Raw genomic sequence first — 7,219 nt, 5'->3', positions numbered from 1 at the left:
GATTTTTGTACCACGTGCAAGATCATACCGGGTTAAAAACACTCCATAGCTCCAGCCTAACCTTCCTAAACCATGCTTTCGCTCACTTCTTCTTTTCTTTTTATTTTGCCTTATTCTGATTTATGGTTTCATCTATATTATTTTGCTTGTTATACTGGTTTTGGGTTATGCTATCTTTTTTTTCTATTAGGATTTTGGGTTCGTCTTGGGACCTTAAATTTTCGCCTTATTACTATTTTATGATTTGCTATGACCTCTTATGATTTAGGCTTATTTCCTTTCTTTTATTTTTCTAATCGAGATTTGATGAGTGCATTTGCAGGGATCAACCGAGGCTCTGGTCGCGTTGGTCGCTTGTTGAATGGTGAAAGGGAAAACCTTAAGCTCCGATTCAAGTAGGGCGGAGTTGTGGCAGGGTAAATTTTATTTACCTCTAACTTTTAAAAAGGGATTCATTTAATGATTCGCGAACGACATTACTACGGCCAAGAACGGAAGTATCGACCACAGGGCACTCATCAAAAATTATTAACTGTTTATTTATACCTAACGTACGCTTGTTGCATGGCATATCTACCACCTGTCAAGTCTCGGAGAATGATAACATCACCACGAAAGTAAGGGATGAGCCGTCACTTCAAAGGGTTTGCCGAATTCACCAACGTCCAGGGTGAATGACTCATCATCGACCATATTCCCGAGATCCTACGCCTTAGTTACGATCCCAGCACGAGAGGGCGTGCCATAACTTCTTATCAGGGGAGCGCTCTTCACTCGGTTGACAATTCACAGTTCCCTCTCTCTCTCCATTTTTTCGCCAAGGTAACGTTTCTACTAATTCAAGCGCGAAAATTTAAATTATCTAAATTTTAGGATATCAATTATTTTAGAAAAATATAATATCAATTAAATGAATCAAAAGAACATGAATTGTTTTTCCACTACAGATTGAAGAATCCTCTCGCCAAATTCATGATGAAATTGACTAATCCACCAACATTGTATAATAATTAATACTAAATTCAGGTTCAATTACTTGCCAAAGGTTTAAATTAAATAAATCGTAACTCAATAAATTTATAAATTCAAAAATAGGCAGTTTATTCACAAAGATCATAAAAGAAAATCGAAATTCTAAGAAACGAATTTTAAATCAAATTCATAATCCGAAATACCAACAGGTATTCTCGCTAAACTAACCGCAAACTTGTTACATCTAAAGGTATGTCAGCTAATGCAATCGAAGGAACCGAAAATATTCTAAGTCCGATTATTGACAGTTTTAATCATTTGAACAACCGAAAAAACTCTACGTTCACAAATGACTTAATTCGCGGAGAAGAGTGACAGAGTTTCAGTTTCGGAAGCGGATCGAAATCTGGATCGATGTGAGCTTCTGCGACCCTCGCGTAATCCTTCGCGCAACCCTTTCCCTCAGGGGCGTCGGAGCCGTGTTGGTTGGGTAGGCTTGAGCCCGCCCATGAAATTCGATAATTCGGCTCCGCACACCCTTCAAATCACTAAATCTAATAATAAAATAAACCTAATATTTATCTTAAATTTATATTTTTGAACATTTTTTCGGTGGGCCCACCCAAGAAAAAAATCGTTCCTACGCCCCTGCTTCTCCTGCTATTTAATTACAGTTCTACCAATTACACTTCACTCTAGATCCACACGTGTCATACGAGGATGACCTAAACTCGCTTACCCGAATTATTTTACGACTGTCCCTAACTGGCGACTGATTTCTTCGCAGGATGTAACTTGATAACAATTCTCTCGACATCTTACACCCTTCTTTAAACATTCGGTCATAGTATTCCTATTTATGATTTTCCTATAAACTATACTACTCAAATCGCGGTACATAAATGTCCTAATTAATAATCTAGTTATTTGTAAATCTACTTTGACATCAAAGACTTATTCTGAAAAGATATAAAATAATTATTTTATCATACTTTTTTCTCATTCCATTCTCACAGTTCGACCACCCTGATTGTTTACACTATTAATTTAATGAATTTCCTTTTGGATTTGACCCTACATTCCCTCACGTTTCATAAATGTTTATTATTCTTTAATTTCTACTTTGATAAGGATAATATTATCCATACTGCAAATATTTGCAGTCCTTTTCCTTAATCTAGCCAGTTCTATTTTTTACATTGTTATTTTTTATTATTCTATTAGTTATCGTTTAACTACATATTCATTCCATTCAATCATTTATCCTAAAATAATCCTACATTTATTATTTAATGCTGGGTCTGGGAAACTTGACATTCGTCACAATAATAAAGATCTAACGTATCTCGACGACAAAACATAAACTTTAACAATAATAAATAATGGATATTTTAAAGTAAAGCGATTTTTTTGTTTAATTTTTATAATCTTATTCACCTTTATTACAACTTTCTACGATAATCAGAAGCTGAGAACGTGACACTGATTATGATTATTTATAGCAGAATAAGTTATTGTTTTAACTAAAAGTGGCTGACGCCAATTCTTTGCACAATAATTACTTTATTCGTGTACTAATTTTGAGCACACCTTCTTTTAAATTGCTAAAGATACAGCAGGTGATAATAAAAATGGGAAAAAGAAGGGAAAATGCGAATAACTTGGTAAATATTAACATTTTGAACAAATACTTCTTATTCATCTTGAAGTATACCTGTAATAGAGTACCTTTTGTCTTTTAATAATTTTCGAAAAAATCACTTGTCAATAAAAAGGGCTTTTTATTGTTATGGTATTTCTTTAATCGATGCTTTCTTCAAATATATCAATTTTATCAAAAAATGATATACAAATGAAAATATGCATTTCAGGAAGTGGGCCAACTTTTGTTTCAAACTTTTTCCTGTAAAATCAATTTCAAGAAATTTCACCTGAATGTCCGGCGACTTCGAAGCCGCCTGGCAACACTTTTGCATCCAGGTAAGTGCCTGGCAATGCGCAGGTGCTATTTCTAATGTCAGCCCCTACATGTACACCAATTTTCAACCTTATCCGAGTCACGTTAGTTAACTGCCAAAAATTCGCACCTTTGGTAGGTCGCCACAGGTAAACACATCCGCTCACACCTGCCAGGCACCCATTTTTACGTTCCTCATCATCAGACGAACATCTCATGTAAAAATTGGCCTTATCCGTATCACTTTCCCATTTATGTTGTGAGCCCACGGTCTATTTAGGTTTACTGAATCACTAGATTTATTTAACAGTTATTATTTTGATTTGTTCACGGGTGCTTTAACTAATCACAAAACATGTCGCATTGCAAGTTTTCGGTTAAGTCATTTATTTATTAAAAACAATCACAGAATTATCTAAGTTCAAAGTGACAGATTCAAAGTCGTGCTATCCAGTTAACAGACAAACAAATCTGCCCTTTTTTAGCTGTGCATGCTTTTTTATAATCAACAAATGGGAGGAGACTTATTCCCTCTTTTCGGCCAAGAACCAATTACATTGCTGATGTCATGGAATTTTCCTATAAACTAACCAATAAAAAATTAGGTCATTTCGCTCCGCCTACAGGATATGAGTCACAAAATGAATCACTCGATGATTGACACATGTAAACAAACAAAAGTATAAACAAGTCTAAAGTTTATTTTACATTTGGCCTCACTAGCACCACATATAATTAATGATACTAAATTTAGACCTATGACTCACTAAGTAAATAAACACTTCGCTTTAAGACGCAATTTATTATGTACTGCGTAGAAGTCCAAACAAACTCAACCTAACTTCAGAACAGAGAGAGAGCATCGCATTAGGTGTAATCATCATATATCATTAGTAGTCTGCATTTTACCTAGGCTTATATACGAGGTTTCTAATACTTGAAACATCTTTTCGTGTTTTCGTATTTACGCGTTACCTAAGATTAAAATTGAATCTGGAGTTTCTTGCCGCACTCCCTAGAGTATGTTGACGAACATTTCAATTCGCAAACAGGCCACACCGTGACACTGCCTTTATCAGCATTCATGTAAACTATATCAGGGTTGTTTCTAAGAAACTCTTTCGTCATCATGAAACCTTGAAATTTTAAGATCAATAATACTGATATGCAAAATATTTTTTTCAACAAAGCTCTTTGACAAGTGTAAGACCTTGTTTCGGAAATCCTGCTGATCCAAAATAGGAATTTTTTGTATATTTGATTCAACATCTTTTAGTATTTCCATCATTTCTTTTGCCTTACTTTTTACCACACCGTTACTAAAACCTTGACCTAATCTGAGAATATCTGGAACTGAATCAGGAATTTGAATATCTGTCAAATTCACAAATCCAGGATCTTTACCTCCTTCTTAAAAGATCCTATGTAAATTAAAATTTTGCTCTTGAACATTAGTTTTCTAATGAATCAAATTAAAAATTTTGTTATCATGTTTTGCATCACTGCTTAAAAATCTTTGATTGAGGAGAATCTGATGCTTCAAAATATACATAATTTCATCTTTTTGTAAACAAACTTCTAATTTTAGAAATTTTTGATTTTAGAAATTAACATGATTTGAAACATCTTTCATAAATAAATTCAGTAGTGAGAATTTAAAATTGTTTAAAGTGTATTCAAATTTTCTATTACATAAATTACTGTGAAAAGAAAAATCTCGAAGTTTGCTGTCCATGGAAAAAATTTTTTAGTTGAAACATTATTTCTTCTGCATTCAATCAAAAACCTTTTCTGGAGAATACTGCCTCTTAATTTTAAATGATATCACACCATAATTTAACATTTCAGAATATCTCAGGACCATGTTTAACTCTTATCTGATTAAAATACATAATATTATAGAAATGACCTCCAGTCCCAGTCAGCCAAATCAAAATTTAAGAAACTTAAATTAGATTAAAATCCAAATAAAAATTTCCATTTAACGGCCAAGAATCAAATTGATACAAAATCGAATAAACAGAAACAAAAAAAATCTATTGTAATCTGAAAAAAAAATTTCGGACAAAAATAAAAAAGAGGAAAGAAAAATGAGAAATGGTAATATGGTACTGTACGACTACCGAAACATTGGTAATGAAATTTTATTCATTTTTATTTTGAATGTTATTTTATTGTAATATGACGATAATAAAAATAAAAAAACGAAAGAAAGAAAGGAAGGGGATTCTCATTTTTCTTTCCTCTGTTTTATTTTTATCCGAAAAACTTTTTTTCAAATTATAATAGGATTTTGTGTTTTTGTTTGTTCGTTGTGGTCCAAATTTGGTCGTTGGATTCTTGTTTTTTTAACAGGAGTTTGCATCAAGTTGGGTATTTCTTCCCAGCCCAGGCATAATTGTTATTTTCAATTACTATAATCCTTTTTGCAGAATTCCTAATAATTATATTATATTTTAAAAAAGAGTTTATATACTTGTCAATACTGACCTCTGATGACCCTGGTTTTGCAAGTCGGCCATCTTGAAAACGTAACTTACAGGAGTCTTCTACTGTTTTCGACGTATATCACGCCAAAAACGTATTATACGTAGAAAATACTCGAATTACGCGTAACTGACCAACCCTGACCCTAGTACTGCCAGTAGATTTGTTATGCGTTCGGAAAGTGGTGACAGTGCCATTGCTGACAGCCTGATAACTGTAGCGATCACTTAATTCGTGTTTCTAGCTTCGGGCCAGGCTCGGTCAACTACGTGGGAAATAAATGGCGAAATTTTGCGCCATCCGCGATGGGCAGGAGAACTACAGAAGAATGCATGTGCATACTCCTTCCTTAGATGTGTTGACTATTAAAATAATTTAAGAAAGAAGAATGAATAAAGACAAAGTTAAGAAAACAAGAAACGCAAAATAAAAAATTAAATATAAGTATCATTCAATTTCTCATTTTACGTTTCTCATTTACTTAATTTTGCTTTTATTTTTGTATTTTAAATAGAAAAAGATAATTAGGAGACGAGTTAGGATGTGCATACGTATGAATTTTAATTTTTTCTGAAGCAGAGTTGACCTGTGATATACAGTTTTTAAAATATTTTATAACCACACTAGTTTGCGTTTTCAAGAAATCCTTTTCATTGAAGTGATACCGGCACACGAAAAACCGTGTTGCGGTTATGGTCTCATACGGCGATAGCACCAGACAACACGTGACAGTAACAAATGACAACAAACAATTTTCCGCTCACGCGCTTTTCACACCAATTTGGGCCATCTGCGATGGGCAGGAGAACTAATTTGACTCCCCCCGCTGCCTCTCATCCCCCACTGCCATGTTCTACAAATTCGCCATTTTCTCTTATTGAGTTGACCGAGTCTGCTTCGGGCTTCTTCAAGGTTGAAATGGCTGAGATGGCTCTAGATGTTGCAAATGATCAAACTTTATTAGACGTTTCTTTTAATAAAAAGTGACAGTTCAAGTGATAACTAGGATGAATTAGTGTTAGTGCAAATGATTATATAACGGCACCAGAAAACTTCTTTTGAACCTTCGCAGAGAGGTCCTCATCCGTACATTTGTGGATGATGTAGTTCGGTTGTGGGAGGATAGGCAATTCCAAGAATATAAAAGAAAACATAAAGAACATAAAAAAGAGTATTAACTTTGATTTGTAAAATTTATCTTCGTTAATACTTAACCTCATAAGAATCTGCAAAAGAGATGCTGTTTCGGCGATATATACCATAGTTTTGTAGTAAATAACCAAATCTCAATGAATACAGGTTTTATGTTGGGGCTTAAATCGAACCCAATTTCCAAGTTTAAAGCGTCCCTTCGAAAGGGGATGTGCTGTGACAAAGATATTATAAACGTAAATGCGGTGCGGGCTTAGTTGCCCGCCATAAATATAGATGGCGCGTCCGGCGAAAAAAGTCACTTCCCCTCTACCCACCGCTCCCCGTAGAAAGCACAAATCGATATAGTTTGCCAAGAGCCACTTGGAGCGCTGTAAGCAACTCTCGGCACACCTTCGAGGCGCACTGATGGTAAACTTAGCTTGGACAAGAACCATTTGGATTGAAAGTAAATTGCCAATTAAAACAATTTTACATTTATAACTTTGCAAAACTCGGTTGTTTTAATAAATACCACAAATATAAATCGATGAGTAATTTATATTACGCTTTCATATATTTTCCACTAATTCTAAAATTATTAATTATAATTTTCATTCTATATATTGTCTATATATAGTTCTTTAATATTATTTAGTTTTTATTTTTATT

General features: G+C 33.9%; 1 protein-coding gene across 1 annotated transcript in view; it reads left to right on the top strand.

The window, feature by feature from the left end:
* The first annotated feature begins 639 nt into the window (after nt 1-639).
* LOC117173070 overlaps nt 640-7,219 on the top strand; it is a 43,692-nt gene continuing 37,112 nt past the window's right edge. The window contains exon 1 of the mRNA XM_033361448.1: nt 640-822. The gene's annotated coding sequence lies outside the window, so the exon portion shown is untranslated. The remainder of the gene's footprint in view (nt 823-7,219) is intronic.

The sequence above is a fragment of the Belonocnema kinseyi genome, chromosome 5 (genome assembly GCF_010883055.1).
Source record: "Belonocnema kinseyi isolate 2016_QV_RU_SX_M_011 chromosome 5, B_treatae_v1, whole genome shotgun sequence".
Taxonomy (NCBI): domain Eukaryota; kingdom Metazoa; phylum Arthropoda; class Insecta; order Hymenoptera; family Cynipidae; genus Belonocnema; species Belonocnema kinseyi.
Note: the sequence above shows the minus strand (reverse complement) of the source record. Positions and strands in the feature narration are given on the sequence as shown.